Raw genomic sequence first — 17,382 nt, 5'->3', positions numbered from 1 at the left:
AAAGCCCAACATAGAATAAATGTACAATTAACCATTTCTCGATACCATGATGTGGGCATAAATGTAGAAGAGATAAATATCTCTCCCAGGCTTGATGTAATTCCTCCCCGACAAGTTGCATAAAGTTCAAAATTTGATTTCTCAAATGTATAGTCTTTTGTGGTGAAAAATAATTGTTCAAAAATCTCTGCTCTAACTCATCCCAATTCTGATACTCTGAGGTTGCAAAGTATTAAACCATCTCTTCGCAGCATCGTTGAGACTGAAAGGAAAAAACCAATAATCGTATAGCATCAGATGAAACCTCCTCATATTTCAATGTATTGCAATATCTGTGGAATTCCATGAGATGTGAATAAGGGTTCTCCAATTCTAATTCCCCAAACTGATCCGGCTGAATATTTGAGATAAAAGATGGTCTAATCATAAAATTCTTCACTTGACTTTTTGGATGAACAATTAGCCCTAATTCTCGGACAGACTTTGGAGCTCCATAATCTTTCAATGATCTGAATACCATATTTGGATGTACTTGTTCTTTTGGATGTCTTTGCGAGGCTTTCTTTTTATGAAAAGTTTTATCAATTTCAGGATCAAAAGGTAGTAGATCACCTACAAAGTTAGATCTTCGCATACAAGAACAAGATTACAGAATTTGATTCACAAACAAAAAGAATAAAGAATGCAAAGAAAAATTGCAGAATAGAATTACAAAACTAGTTACAAGTTAGATGTGAGAAAATCAAAGAAAAGTTTAGTCTAACTCAAATGATAATCTCTAATGTTATAGACACAGTCCCCGGCAACGGCGCCAAAAACTTGTTACGCAACCGTAAGTGCACAGTTTCATCATCAGTAATAAAAAGATATCATATCCACAGGGACTGGTTATAACCACTAAAGATATCTCAAAGCGAATTAGCTAAACAATCAACTAGGAATTACACATACTAAGAAGCAACTAGAAAATAGAAATAGAAAAGTAATGCAGAAACTAGGTTTTATGAAAGTTCTAGGAGATTTGGTTTCTTTGTGATATTTATCAATGTAATATGATTTACCAATTATCTCCTCAACTGTCATGCATTTGTAAGAAGTCGTTGGTTATCTCCTCCAGAAAACACTGATAAGGGACTTATATCAACACCTCAAGTTATTAAATAGTTATGATCCCTATGAAGTCCGTTAGCGAAGCAGCCCTGTCACGACACCCCTCGGTCATACAACATAAAAACACATCACTAATCAATTCATATCAAGATATAGTGAACAACTCATCTATCTATCCCACTTCTTTGTAGATTCTTGCTTCACCCTTCAAGGTGATCCCCAAGATATCCGTTAACGGGACAGCCCTGTCACGACGCCCCTCGGTCAAACAATCTAGAGAATTCTTCTACAAGATCCCCAAGTTATATAAACATCTAATCAAGAATGGTAATTAGATCCAAACACAACAATCCATACAAGATTGAATTGATACAAAACATAACAACATCATTGAAATAAGAAGTTGGCAAATCTTTGAAATCTTACATCAATTCACATCACAAATACTCCTTCCATCCTAGAACAAGAAATTCTACTCCATGAAACAATGGAAAAGATCCGAAAATAAGAAGATCGTAAATATTTCAATCCAAATCAAGAAGATAGAAAAGAAATGCTTATCTAGAGACGACGAGTATCTTCGGAACCAATCCTTGCAACCGGAGTTGAATCGGGAATGGAGACGTCTTTACATCACCGGATCGACACCCAAAAGATGGAGAAAAACCTTTAGATTGGATCCCCTCTAGAGGGAGATCCTCCCACTTTCAAAGAGGAAGAAGCTCTTTATATAGGGCAGGAAATTTGGGCGCCACACGACCCGTGTCACAGCCGTGTGAACCTCACACGACCTTGACTACTTAGCTCTTGGCCAGAGTCACACGGTCGTGTGAAATTCACATGGTCGTGCCATGCTTCATCTCTGGATGGCTCACACGACCGTGTGGTACAGACGGTCGTGCCAATCTTGGCCTCTGTACATGTTGCACGGTCATGTGGCACCCACGGCCTGGCAATGCTTGGCTTTTGGAAAGGTTGCATGGTCGTGTAGATCTGCACGGCCGTGTTTTGATTCTGCTTCAAAAGTGACACGATCGTGTGAAACCACACGTCTATGTCAGCCCCTCTTCTACTGATGCTACACACCCGATCTTCTCCACACGGCCAAGATCATTTTCCTTTCTGTTCCTTAGGCATGGTCTTGTGGCACACATGGCTAGCGCTGACTTCCTTTGTTTTTTGATTAGATTCGCCATGAACATCATTTCCTCTCCAAATTTGACTCCTATAGACAGAAAATACACAAGACCAGATCTCCGAATAAAAAAGAGAAAATATGTTGAAAGTAAAGCAAGGAGTATGAAAATGCATAGATAAATCATGCATAAAATATAGGAATATGCATCAAAACATGCTAAACAAGTGTATAAAATTTACACACATTAGTATCTCGCTTGGTCGACCTTCGCTCGGCCGACCTTCAATCGGCCGATCATATCCTAAGAACCCTGTATGATGATAAGTGCTTTTATGCTCACTTAGTCAACCTTCCCCGGTCGAGCGCACACAGAGAGTATTGTTGGGGATCTTGCGACCGGTTATAAGGGGGATTGAATAGATGTTGACCCCAAATTATCGCTTCCTACATATTCGTTAGTTTGTGCAGTGGAATAATACAAAACAAGAAAGCTAAAGATAATAAGAAAAGCACAAATCGCTAACACATTTGTTTATGTGGTTCAGAGATAACTTGTTCCTATTCCACGGCTGTCCGTAAGGTGGACGATCCCTCAATCCGTTGGTGGATTAGTCCCCGGAAACTCCATCTAGCTTAAACCTCCTTGTGGGTGGAGAAACCTCACCACAACACTCACCAAGAACACTTGGACACAAAGGAAATCTTGAGCACTTAGTAACTACTAATTAGACTTTAACCAAGTCCAATTTCATCACCTTAGTCGGTTATTCTAAGCTCCTTCTTATACAGCTTAGAAGAAAACAACCCTGCTATTTTATCGTTACCAGACAACTGATGTATGCACCAATTGATTGGTGCCTGGCCAACGGGTCTCTACCAATCCACTACTACAGTGTACCAGTCGACTGCTATAGTGCACCAGTTGACTGCTACAATGCACCAGTCGACTGCTATAGTGTTGTTAACTACTATAGTGTCGTTAACTGCTACAATGCTTGTGCACTGCTACAGTAACCCCCCTCCCCCCCTATATTTTTCCCTGAGTACAATCTCTTATGCACTCGTACTCTCACAACTCACTTGACTTTTCTTTGCAGCCTTGATATCATGCCTTCATGCCTACTTCCTTTGGCTCTCATCCCTCGGATGCATCCAAGCCCGTGGCTTGTCCCCAATGTCATCCTTCGTGTATGCCTTGAGTCGCTTCCCTCGCCCATTGTCCTTGCTGCCTTGTCCACAGTCCCTCGGATTCTCCATCCTTCACGGACCTGAAGCCATCAAGTTGAGTCATATGTGCATCCTGCAAACCTGCACACTCACATGTATATATCAAATAACAAGAGTAAACCTAACTTAAACCCTTTTCCCAAACATCAAAATACATGGTCACACCGGACCATTGGGATTGCTCCAACAATCTCTCCCTTTTTGATGTTTGGCAATACATTTAAGTTAGGGAAAACAAATAGAAAATAACAATGCTAATAACAAATGGACTTACATTGCAAAGTCTACACACTTGGACTTATACCACTGAATGAACTTACGTTGCCAAGGCTACTCACTTGGACTTACACCTCCGAATGGACTTACATTGTCAACACTACACACTTGGACTTACACTTCCGAATGAACATGCATTAGAACCTCCTATCACAAGGCTCCCCCAACACCTAAGCTCCCCAATGAGCTAGGATTTTCTCACAGGGATTTTTAAGAACATATCACAAGGCCCCCCAACACCTAAGCTCCCCAATGAGCTAGGATTTTCCCATAGGGATTTTTAAGAACTTATCACAAGGCTCCCCCTATAGAAAGGCACTAAAGGTTTTCCCAACTAAATCTTACTTCTCCCCCTTTGTCTAACATTTAAAAAACTCTCAAACAATATCCCAATTGTTGAAAACTTATCATCCAAACTGACCATAAACTCATGTATTTATCCCCCATGGATCCCATACATCTGAATGAGTTGACATGGTTAAAATCAGCACTAAAAAATACTTCCAGGCTGGTACAAGTCAATTGCCCCCAAGTACCAATCGACTGCCACCTTTGATTTCGACTCACAGAGCCCTCTATGTTCGAAATTCACTGTTACCAGTCGATTGGTATCTACACCAGTTGACTGGTACCCATCAAAATGGGCTTACAGAGATATTATGTGCTCAAAATCACTGGTATCAGTCGACTGGTATCTACACCAGTTGATTGGTACCCTATTTCACCTTGTCTGACCAACATCAGAAATGCAACAGAAATTCATAGGCCTCTAAAAATTTATAAATTTTGTGGAGAGGTCTATTGTACTAATGTCTACTTAGAAACATTTTATTACAAAATGTATCTATCACGAATCTCAAGATTAACACAAAATCTAAAACTAGCTAAATGGTTCAATTGAACCTTGACCTAAAGTCCTAGTTTTGGCTTCCTCTTGATGTATTTTCCCATACTTACCCATAATGCATCCCTAACATTAGTTTATATGACATCTATACATCCAAAACTAATTATCATGCTATATGACCCTAATGTCATATTTCTTGCATGAAATACAAACTAATTGTGCCAAATCTCTAGGTTTGAGACTCAAGTTCATCTCCAAACCAATTGGCACATTCCATGGCTCCTCTAGACTCCTAGTAAAATCCACTTGAGATCCATTTTTCATGGGTCTCAAATTGACTCTTCGAGCTCCCCCTAGAGCTCTTAATCTTAGTCACCTCCCTAGGTGACTCATCCATAATTGCTAGGCCACATCGGTGCACCTCCGGTGACACATGACCTACAAACATAACCTTTTTTACCTTGAACACCTTGTCCTTGGTTAACTTCTTCTTACCTTTAAATGGCTTTCCCTTGCCATTTATTGACTTCTTCTTGCTATAGTCATATACAACCGTAGCATAAGATTTTTCCTTAGCCTTGGAGACATTAAATCGGTATCCCAAACCCAATATATCATTGTTGGGTCTTTGGCTACCCAACACCATACTTAACCCCCTAGATCCAACATTGAATCTTGCTAGGGTTTTCTCCAATTGATTAAACTTTGCCTTCAAAGCTTGATTCTCCCTTTCTAGGTTCCTAATCCTAGAGTTAATTTGCCCACATTGGGCATTCCTAGACCTACCCTTCCTAGGCATGTGCCTCCCATTCTTGGGATTAATGCCTTGGTTCTCCTTAGGTCTACCATTTCTAGAGTTATCATGAATGGGTATTTTAGGATTATGATCTACATTGACCCTATCTCTATCATGATACCTAAAGCCAAAATTTTGCATGGGTCAATAATAAAAGTTATTTCTAGCATGCATGGGAGCATAAGAATTTAAATTTGAATTACACTTCAAATTAGGGTATACCTCCCTTACCCTTAAAGCTCCCCCTTGACTTGAGCTTCTCTTCTTCTCCCATTTCTTTAAATGCGCTAGCTTCTTGATCTCCCTCTTCTTAGGGTATTTGGTGTGGTAGCAGCCCTTCTCTCCACATGTGAAGCATATAATACGTGATCTCCTTCCATGGGTTTCTTCATCCCTGCAACCCATGTTAGTATTTAAAATAACTTGATTGGGTTTAGGAGTTACCTTCTCCTTACCCATTGGACACCTACTCTTGTAGTATCCCTTTTCATTGCACCCGAAGCAAATGATGTGGTTCTTTAACTTTACTTCAATGGAGATGCTCACTAAGTTGGTTTCCAAGACTTCTTCTTCTTCTTCACTTGTCTTGGAATCTTCTTCAATTCTTTAGAATGTAGAGGATACTTCTTCATCCTCCTTCTCCTCCTCTGATGTTGAGCATGACTCAACTTTCAGTTTCTCCACCTCCTCTCCTTGAGCAATTAAACTCATTTCCTTGGACTCTTCTTCTTCTTGTGTAGGCATAAGTTGTTTGCCTAGAACTTTCTTTACTTTGCTCCACAAATTGTGGGTATTCTCGTATTCACCTACATCACTTATCACATTAGGTGGCAAAATATCGATTAAAATTGATATTATCTTATCATTTTCCTTTGATCATGAGGTTTGCTCCTCCATCCAATGACGTGGTCGGAGCTTTTTCCCTTTCTTGTCCTTCGAAACTTTAAACGGCTCCTTTGCTGGTGCAACCTTAGGTCAAGGTTGACCTGGTTGACCCGACTCGAGTTGACCTGACTTGAGTTGTATTTTGATGTTTGACGAGAATAGAAAAGTTGTATCTTGATGTTTGACAAGAATACAAACTTGGGATATTGTGGGTGCAACCTTCGGTCAAGGTTGACCTGGTTGACCCGACTTGAGTTGACCTGATTCGGTAAAGTCCAAGTATGGAGACTTGGCACGGGAAAAGTCCAAGTATGGAGACTTGGCACGGAAAAGTCCAAGCAGGGAGCTTGGCACGGGAAAAGTCCAAGCATGGAGACTTGGCACGGAAAAGTCCAAGCAGGGAGCTTGGCATGGGAAGTCGGAGAGGGCTCGGCAACTCGTTCTCCGGACTAGGTCAGAGAGGGCTCGGGAACTCGTTCTCTGGACCAGACAGGGTCAGAGAGGGCTCGATAGCTCGTTCTCTGGACCGGACGTGGAAGTCGGAGAGGGCTCGGTAGCTCGTTCTCTGGACTAGGTCAGAGAGGGCTCGGGAGCTCGTTCTCTGGACCGGACGAAGTCAGAGAGGGCTCGGTAGCTCGTTCTTCGGACTAGGTCAGAGAGGGCTCAGTAGCTCGTTCTCTGGACCGGACCAAGTCGGAGAGGGCTCGGTAGCTCGTTCTTCGGACTAGGTCAGAGAGGGCTCGGTAGCTCGTTCTCTGGACTAGATGAAGTCGGAGAGCTCTCGGTAGCTCGTTCTCCAGACTAGGTCAGAGAGGGCTCGGTAGCTCGTTCTCTAGACCGGACATGGGAAGTCAGAGAGGGCTCGGTAGCTCGTTCTCTAGACCGGACATGGGAAGTCGGAGAGGGCTCGGTAGCTCGTTCTCCGGACTAGGTTTGAGAGGGCTCGGTAGCTCATTCTCAGGACTAGGTAGGGGTTAGGGCTGGGAGCTCTAAACCTGGATCGGTCTGGTGACCGATCCAGTGATACGCTGGTTGACTGATCGGTCTAGTGACCGATCAGTAACCAAACAGTGTGTTTCTGTGATTTACCTGATCGGTCTGGTGACCGATCAGTAATCATACAGAAGCGAAGAAGATCGGGAGAAGAAAGAGGGGGATCGGTCTGTGGACCGATCCACCTGAGTCCTGATCGGTCCACAGACCGATCAGAGAGTTCGGCAACTCTCTGTGAATCGTGCTGATCGGTCTGGGGACCGATCAGCATAGGTCCTGATCGGTCCCCAGACCGATCAAGGATGTCCTGGACCGATCAGGTCATAGCCTGATCGGTCCAGGCCTAGCCGTTGTGACTCAACGGCTAGATTTCTGGATTCTTCTTTGTCTTCTTCGCAGGTGCAGCATATAAGCCTCTACAGTGAAGGGTGCTATAAGGCTTGTGCTTCTTCTTGTTCCTCACTCTTGCGATCTGAGCTTTGCTGAGCTCTGTGTTTCTGAAGCTTCATGTGAGCTTCCCTCGGCTGGTTTACTGATCAGTTGCTGCTGGCATCGTGAAGTTGTTGCTTCATCGAACTCCAGTCGACAAGAAGGCAAGCAAAGTGTTGTTACATTCATATTCTTCTTGTTTTCTTGCTCTATCTTGTACTCCTTTATTGTTGTTGCAAAAGAGTCTGTGGCGAGGTTTCTCCACCCAGAAGGAGTTCATATTAGCCGGTTATCCGGGGTCTCATCCACTGACGGATTGATAGGCTTCGTCCACCTTACGGACACGCCGAGGAGTAGGAGTATCATCTCTGAACCTCGTTACATCATCGTGTTTGAGGTTTGATCTTCTCCACTTTCGTTTCTACATTGTATTTCCGCTGAGCTAACTAAAATTGTAGGAAGAAACGCGAATTTGGGGTCGGCTATTCACACCCCCCTCTCTAGCCTCGACCGTAGATCCTAACAAGTGGTATCAGAGCAAGGTTGCTCTTCGCCGAATTAACACCCGAGGGAGCACAAGCTAGAGAATGGATCAATTTGGAGGAGACATCACGATTCCACCCTTCTACGATCACGACGACTTCGCATATTGGAAGGTAAGAATGAAGTATTTTCTTTTGACTAATCTAGTTAATTGGAGTTGTGTCCAAGTAGGTTTTACTCCTCCGGTGGATAAAGAAGGAGAACCTCTCGAGAAGAAGAAGTGGACGAAGGGACAAATCCACCAATCCATGATCAATGATGAGGTAACGAAAATTCTTGAATTTTCATTACCTAATGAAATGTTGTGCAAGATAGGTGGATACAACAATGCCAAGGAATTATGGAACAACTTGGCTAAGTTCCATGAGGAGAGCTCCACTTCAAGTCATGAAGAGGAGTCAAGTGAGCCAAGTAGCTCACATCATGGAGGAAAGGAATTAGAAGTTGAGGGCTACTCAACATCTAAGGAAGAGGAGGAGGAGAGTTCTTCTTCAAGATTGGAGCAAGAAGAAGAAGCCTCTACTTCCGGAAGGGATGAAGAAGAAAGCATACAACCATCCTCAACCCTAGGTAACTCAAGCAATTTACTTTCAACTAAATTACATATAATGTGCTTTGAGTGTAGGGAATTTGGGCATTACAAGAGTAAATGTCCAAAGAGGATTAGGAAGACTCCACCGGCGCCAAAGGTCAAGGAAGTCGGAGTCCCGATACGCAAGGGCAAGGAGCACGTGGTGTGCTTCCAATGCAAGCAAAGGGGACATTATAGGAGCCAATGTCCGAGGGGGAGACAACCTCACAAGGACAAGAGACCAAGCACATCTATGGGGGGAGCTAAGGCAAACCCTAAGGTATCTTTTAAGGCACATTATTACAATTCTAATAAGAAACATGCTAGTAGCTTTATTGCAATTGCCAATGATGATAAGCATGATAACCATAGAATCCGATACATGTCCTTAGGTGCCAAACATGTTAGCCTAGGTAAGGACAATTCTAGAAATGCTAACCCTAGAATTAACTCATCTAAGGCTAAGGAGAACCTAGGTAGAAATCCCAAAACAACTAGACATATGCCTAGGAATACCTCAAAGATAAATGACAAATTAAAACTTGAGGTATTAGAAAAGGAAAATCAAGTCTTGAGGTCAAGACTTGACAATTTAGAAAAGTCCCTTAAGAATTTAGAGAAGTCAACTCTAGGGTCTAAGGGTCAAAAACAAAAGCCCAAGGACATGAGAGGTTTGAGTCACAAACCTAAGTCTCAAGTGGTCAAGTCCACTTACCATAATGTTCCATTCGATTATGGAACAAGACCTAGGGCTAGGAAGACCATCACCAAGGTCACAAGGGGAGTCACCCCTAGAGTTGATCTTGATGAGTCTCAAATGACCAAGGCTTTAAAGCCTAGGAGGGTGTTACAATCCGCAAGTGTACGGAAATGTCGCAAGTAATATAAAAGATTATCGTATCCACAGGGACTGGAATAAGCACTAGAAATGTCTCAATGCGAATTAGCTAAACAACTATCCAATCGTTTCAAAAGCAAAGTAAAGGTAAACAAATCTAGTATTAGAGATCAACAAACAAAAGTTTAGTGTTTTGGGTTATGATAAAGGGAGATTCTAGGAGTTTCGGTTTCTTTGTAAGATTTCTTGAATGTAAATGGTTCACCAATTCTTATTCCTCAATTGCCAAACATGTAGAAAGTTGTCGGTTCCCTCTTGCAATAGACAACCGGCTAAGGACTGAGAAATGTATCTACATAGGATTAATTAGACATGAACCTACGTTGTCCTTACACAGAAGCGCACCTATTACTATGCCTTCCTCGGATATCAACATAGAGGCCCACAACTTATTAATCTATAAAGACACAAGAAGCTAATCATAGAATCCATCCTACTCTCTTGAATATTCCTATTTCCTCTTCAAGATTATCTCTCAAACGTCCTTACACGGGCTTGCACCTGTCACGTGGATCCCTCGGATGATCGAGTGAGAGTTTATCCTTACCAAGTCCATAAGAAATCCAAACAATCAATCAAGAATGAGAATTGAGCGCAAACCACCATCAATCATTCAAGATCTAATTGATACAAGCAAGATAATGTCATCGAAACAAGAAAATGGCAAATCCATAAGAGATTACATCAATCCATCATACAAATACTCCCTTAATCCTAGAATACAAGATCTACTCCATGAATCGAGGAAGAAAACCCGAAGAAATAGAGATTACAAGCATTCCTTGAATCCCCAATCCAAGAAAACAAGAAGAGGGGAAAGAGAAAACTTATCTACAAAGAAGCTTCGTCTTCGGATCCAATCCACGCTCCGGAGTCGAAATCGTCGAGATCTCCCTTAGAATTGCCCAGAAATCCTCCCAAGAATGGGAGGAAACCACCAAATCTTGCTTTCTCCCAAAGGGGGAGAGATCCCCTTTCAATTCATGAAGAAGGGTTTAAATAGAGGAGGGAATCGGGCGCCACACGGCCCCGTGACACGGCCGTGTGAGATTCACACGGCCATGTCCAGTTCCCTCTCTGCCAAACCTGCACGGCCGTGTGACTCCACACGGCCAGAACCCTTCTGCTCTCTGGAAATGCTACACGGCCGTGTGGTGCACACGGCCACAGCCTGCTTGGTCTCTGGAAGTCTCACACGGCCGTGTAGATCCACACGGCCATGTAAGGCTTCTGCTCTGGTTGGCTTCAAATCTTGACACGGCCGTGTGAGGTTCACACGGCCATGTCATCTTCACACGGCCCGAGCTCCATCCCAGTGCATGGCCGTGTGAGGTACACGGCCCGGTGCTTTCTCCCTTCGTTTCCTCCAATGCATGCCCAAAGATGTAGATTCTTCACCAAATCGACTCCTGTGTACAGAAAATGCACAAAAAGCAGATCTCCGAACCAAAAGAGTAAATATGCTAAAAGGAAAGCTGGGAGTATAAAAATGCATAGATCAAGCATGCTCAAAGTATGTAAATGTGCGTAAAAACATGCATAAAGGAGTATATAATCTACGCACATCACACCCCCAGACTTAAACCTTTGCTTGTCCTCAAGCAAAATGCTGCAGTCTAAATTCATATGTTCTACAACACATTCATAAAACCCAGTGCACTTTCCTAATTCTATCAAAAAGTTTCATTAACGAGCATGATCATGGAAACAAGTAAAGTATGGTTCAAGCATAAGAATCTTGTGCGCAGTGTAAAAGTAACTCAACACCCTTCAAGTTTCAATCCATGTCTTAGTCAAGTCGTCATCAAATTTGAATTCCTAATGTTTCCAGTGAAAGACAAGTAACCAGTGATAGGCACTTACTTACCATTCACTTGGTTCATATTTCTCAACTAACCCAAGGTCTCAAAGGTGTGCTCAATCTCAAGAGAAGCTAAACAGTCATTTCCCCAGTAACCTAACTCGGTCTCAAAGGGGTGACTTGCTAGATTCCACTCATGACAACTATTTTTTATATCCCTTATTGTTTTTTTTTTTATAAGTGTTTGCATTGTGCAAAACTTATTCACAAATGTACTTTTAGCACACATGTTGGGATATTTTGATTTTTCCAAATGAGCTTTAATGATTTGAGCCTCATCCAGTAACCAAAATGAAAGTTGAGAAATCACCATGGAAACCAAGTACTAAGCAAACAAGATGAATCACGACTATTTCAATGACATCAACTATTCAAGCATCAAGCACAAGTGTAGTGAAGATAAAATCCTTAAGGTTGAACCAAAACTAAAACTCATCACCATAAGATTCTTAGCTTATTAATGCTTCCCAAGATAGAAAAAAAAAACTACACAAAGTTTACTAGTAGCATCATGCGAACATCATGAATCGAGACAATAATCGTGCTAACATTTCACTTGAATCCAAGAAAGCATATAAGTGAAGATTTGATGTTCTCAAAATTTTTTTTTTTTTTTTTGCCATGATTATTTCAAAAACAAGCAAAATAAAGCAACAAGCAATGAAAATAAGAACCAACATGAAAAACTAATCAAAAACCAAAAACTGAAGACCAAACTAAACAATACATGACACCAATACATGACACCCCCCAGACTTAAACCTTTCATCGTCCCGATGAAATCAGTATGGTGGAGGAGGTGGAGGTGGACGAGGGAAAGGAGGTCTACGACGTGGTTGGCCAATAGGAAAACTAGGAAAACCTGGAATCTCACCCAAAGATCTATGATACTCATATAAAGCATCAACTTGTTGGCTAGTAAGCGTCATATTCTGCATAAAATCTCTCATCCTAGCCTGATCAGTATCATAATCCTGCACAAACTCAGCCACTTGACCCTGAAAATTCCTCGTAAACTGAAAATGATTTTGTACCTCCCTAAACTGATCATCAGATAAAGAGAAGCGCCCCTCCAACATTTTTCGTTGGGAATCTTGCTTCTCATGAAGTGATTCTAGAGATGTACGAAAATCTGAAAAATCAAACCTAGAAGATCCCGTGCCATATGCAAAAGAATGCCTAGCAGGCTCCATAAAACTAGAAGGCTGCGTATGTCCAGATGACGAGGGTTCATTATGTGGCTCAGTGTCTCCAGGTATAGAAGGGTTATCCTCAAAATCTAACTCAGAAATTACCCAATTAGCCCGGTTACGAATAGTAGTTCGTTCAGGAAAAGGAAGTGGTAAAGGAGAACCACTCCTCCTAGGAAACGCGAAACCATTCTCATCCTGAACGATCATTTTCATAGCAAGACATGTATCAATGTCAATCATGTCATTACCATGAATTATTTCCAACCCATCAACATCAAGATTTAAATTACAAGCTATTTGGGTAATCAAACCACCAAAAACAATTGATCCCGATGATGCCCTAGCTGATCTCAATAAGGTTTGAACAAAATGAAAACCAGAGTCAAATTCAACCTTATAAAGCATAGCCCATAAAGCATAAAGCTCTATCTTCTTAACCACCCCATCACTCTCTCCCCTACCAAAAATAGTTTTACTCATGACTCTATGTAGATACCTAAAGATGGGGTTTTGCATATGGGAGGCCTTAGCTCTTGAAGGCTCATAAGGTTGATCTAACCCAGTTATTGCATTCCAAAAATGATTCCAATTAAACCTTGGGTCAAACCTACGAGGGCTACCGGTGGTTATTCCAAAACAAGAATTAAAGTCACTAAATGCCCATAGAAATTCTTGATTCATTAATCTAAAAGAGATTTTTCCATAATAATCATCTTCATTAGTAAAATGGACATCCAATGAACTTAAAAATTCCAAAACAAGACGAGGATATGTAGGCAAATGTGTGTACATAATATCACTCCAGTCCAAAAACCCAATCATCAAATCTACATCTTCCCTAATTCCAAGCATATCAAGAACAGTTGGGTCCATATATCTAGTACACACTATCTTTCTATTGACAAGAATTGCAAATCTAGTTACTTGATCATCGTTTCTGAACACAATATTGAATTCATTGTCATTACCTTCGTCGCGTGAAGTCCTTTTGCCTCTGCCCTTCACTGGTTGTTTTCCTTTGTCTCTTGATGGCTCCTTCTCTTTGTCTCCACTAGATCCACCACCTCCTTTGCGCAATCTCTTCAAAATATTGGACATCTTGATGAGTTTAGATAGGGAAAGAATTATCTAGAGTGGTGGAACTCAACGAACGAAACTTCAAAGAACAAAAGATCTTAGGTTAAGAGAACAAAAGTCCAAGTCTTAGAGAGGAGGAGAATCGAATCTAAAAGATCTTGAGAGATTAGAGAGGAGTTTTTAAGAAATTGGGAGAGAAAGATATGTTTTGGAGAGTTGGGGGTGTGCGGAACACGGCCAAGATCTGGCCGTGTGAGGTAGGAGGTAGACTTTAGTAGTTCTCCTACACGGGCCGTGTAGATCTACACGGGCCCCTATCTTTCCTCTCGGGATTCTTTGCACGGGCCGTGTAGATCCACACGGCCTCCGCCTCTTCCTTCTCTGGATTCCTCGCACGGCCGTGTCTGGGACACGACCTCTCCATCTTTCCTCTCGGGATTCTCTGCACGGCCGTGTCTATGACACGACCTATACCTTTTTCTCCTCGGGAGATCCCACACGGCCGTGTCTGGATGACACGGCCCAAACACTTCCCTTCTCTGCAACCTTTGTCTGGCCGTGTATAGCACACGGCCTAACTCTGTTTTGCACCTAACCTGAAAACAGAATCAAAAGAATGCATCAAACTAAAAGAAATTACAATACAAATCAAAACTAACTAAAAGAACCCTTGGGTTGCCTCCCAAGAAGCGCTTGTTTAAGGTCTTTAGCTCGACCAAACTTAATCATTCGCTCCTTTTCCTCGCCCTTGGAGGACAGATATACTTTTCGTTTCTGTTGGGAGATCTTCTCCCAACATCTTCCACCACATTGTCTCCTTCATTTGGTGGCCTTCCATGAGGATGGAAATTCCATTCCTCAAGTTTATAAATGCTTGTCCTGCTACAAGCATTTAAGAGAGACGAGACATGGTTAGAGATATTAGATAAATCATATTCCAACTTTTCCTTACCAATTACCAAAGAAAGCTTATGATTTTTGACATCAATTATAGCTCCAGCTGTAGCAAGGAAAGGTCTTCCTAATATGATAGGAATCCTAGGGTCCTCTTCCATGTCCAACACGACAAAATCTGTGGGAATAACATTCCCATCCACCTCTACCGGCACATCCTCTATAATACCCAAAGGGTACCTGCAGGAATGATCGACAAGTTGAAGTGCCATAGTAGTAATTTTAATGTTTTTGAGACCTAATTTATTACAAATTGAATAGGGAATGAGGCTAACACTCGCCCCCAAATCACAAAAAGCTTTTTCAAAAAATTCTTTTCCTATGTTGCAAGGAATATAAAAGCTCCCTGGATCCTTCAGTTTTGGAGAAGTGTTCTTCTCAAAAATAGCACTACATTCCTCACTAAGCGCAATGGTCTTGACCTCTCCTCTTCTTCTCTTATTTGACATGAGATCCTTCAGAAATTTGGCAAATCTAGGCATTTGTAGAATAGCATCAATAAGAGGTACCTCTACGCAAATTTCCTTAACCTTTTCTAGAAACTTGCCAAATTCTTCATCCTTCTTGAGCATTGTAAGTCTCTGAGGAAAAGGGACAGCCTTGCTCTGATGGTTCAGTGGAAGAGTCTCTTCAACCTCAATAGTACTCTCCTCATTAGCTTGAATCTGATTCGGTATAGGAGGAGGGAGCTCTTCTTCTTTTTGTATCCCTTTTGAAGCAGTCACTTGGGAGTCTCCCAAGGTCCGTCCGCTCCTAAGCTCAATCCTATTGCAATGCTCCATAGGATTCACATCAGGTTTTCCTGGAAGTTGTCCTGGTGCTCTGGATGATGAGGAAGCTAGTTGGGCAATTTGACTATCCTGAATCTTTTGATGCTTTTCAGAATTATCCATTCTCTGAATGAGCTTTGCTATATCTTGCTTCATTTCATTCTGAGTTGAGATAATTTCTTCAAGCATCTTTTCAACATTTGACTTTGGTAAGCCTTGAGAAGATAGATGTTGAAAATTTTGTTGCCCAGCTTGAAAATTTGGTCTTGCCCCCATAGATGGTCCTTGATCTTGATTATTTCTGTAAGAAAAATTTGGATGACTCTTCCATCCAGGGTTATAAGTATTTGAGTATGGGTTGTTCTGCCTTTGATTGTAACTCATGATTGCATCACATTGTTCAAGTTGATTGATTTGTGCAGTGATAGCTCCCAATGGACATGAGTCATTTGAATGCTCTGAACTCCCACATACTTCACAAGATGTACTAATAGCATTGACCATATTAGCACTAGTCCCCATATTCTCAAATTTCTTTGTAAGAGCGTCCAATTTTACAGACAAAAGAGTGACTGCATCTACATCAAACTTCCCTGATGCTTTAATTGTTTGGTTTACAGAGGAATAGCCACCACTTCTTTCATTTGCCTATTGATGATGATTTTGTGCTACACTTTCAATGATTTCTTCGGTTTCATCTAAGCTTTTGTTCATAAGTGCCCCTCCAGCAGTTGAATCAAGGGACACTTTGGTATGATAATTGATACCATTGTAAAAAGTGTGCAACACTAACCATCTTTCCAACCCATGATGTGGGCATTGTCTGAGCATACTATTATATCTATCCCATGCTTCAAAAAGAGATTCTGAGTCAGTTTGCTTGAAGCTTGCAATTAAATTCCTCATATGAGCTATTTTGCTTGGTGGATAGAACTTATCAAGAAACTGTTGCTCACACTGCTCCCAAGTGGTGATGCTATTAGGGGCCAAAGAATTCAGCCATTGCTTTGCCCTATCTCTTAGAGAAAACCCAAATAATAATAATCTAACTGCATCTGAAGGAACTCCATTCATTTTCATGGTACCACATATTTCATAAAAGACCTCTAAGTGTTGATTAGGGTCCTCATGAGGTCCTCCACCAAATTGGTTCTGCTGCACCATATATATGATTGCGGGTTTGATCTCAAAGTTATTAGCTTCCACTGAAGGTCTTGAAATACTAGATCGAAAACCTCTCGCATAGGGTGCTGCATAATCCTTAAGTGGTCTATTTGCCATATTCAAATGTTCCTGTTCTTCAATTTGCCTTTGCAGAATTCTTCTTTTATGGAAAGTTCTATCAATCTCAGGGTCAAAAGGAAAGAATTCCCCTGCAAAGTTAGATCTTCGCATACACAAGAACAAGATAGCAGATAACAATTTGACACAAAAAGGAAAATAAAAGAATCAAAAATGCAGGATTGAGTTTGCACAAAAAGAATTAACAAGAAGAGAAAGTCATACAAGAAAGTAAAAAAAAATAGAAATCTAATGATTAGTTACAACTATACAATATGAAAGGAAAACAAATGTTATGTTTAGTCTAACTCAATTGATAATTCCTAATGTTATAGCGCAGTCCCCGGCAACGGCGCCAAAAACTTGATACAATCCGCAAGTGTACGGAAATGTCGCATGTAATATAAAAGATTATCGTATTCACAGGGACTGGAATAAGCACTAGAAATGTCTCAATGCGAATTAGCTAAACAACTATCCAATCGTTTCAAAAGCAAAGTAAAGGTAAACAAATCTAGTATTAGAGATCAACA

At 41.3% G+C, this 17,382-nt stretch overlaps 1 non-coding gene across 1 annotated transcript; it reads left to right on the top strand.

Annotated features, from left to right (window-relative positions):
* Positions 1-16,370: 16,370 nt before the first annotated feature.
* On the top strand, positions 16,371-16,476 carry LOC121998937. Its single transcript, XR_006116716.1, has one exon. It is a non-coding gene; the product is annotated as a small nucleolar RNA R71 (small nucleolar RNA).
* Positions 16,477-17,382: the final 906 nt, after the last annotated feature.

The sequence above is a fragment of the Zingiber officinale genome, chromosome 6A (assembly GCF_018446385.1).
Source record: "Zingiber officinale cultivar Zhangliang chromosome 6A, Zo_v1.1, whole genome shotgun sequence".
In the NCBI taxonomy this organism is placed as follows: Eukaryota; Viridiplantae; Streptophyta; class Magnoliopsida; order Zingiberales; family Zingiberaceae; genus Zingiber; species Zingiber officinale.
Note: the sequence above shows the minus strand (reverse complement) of the source record. Positions and strands in the feature narration are given on the sequence as shown.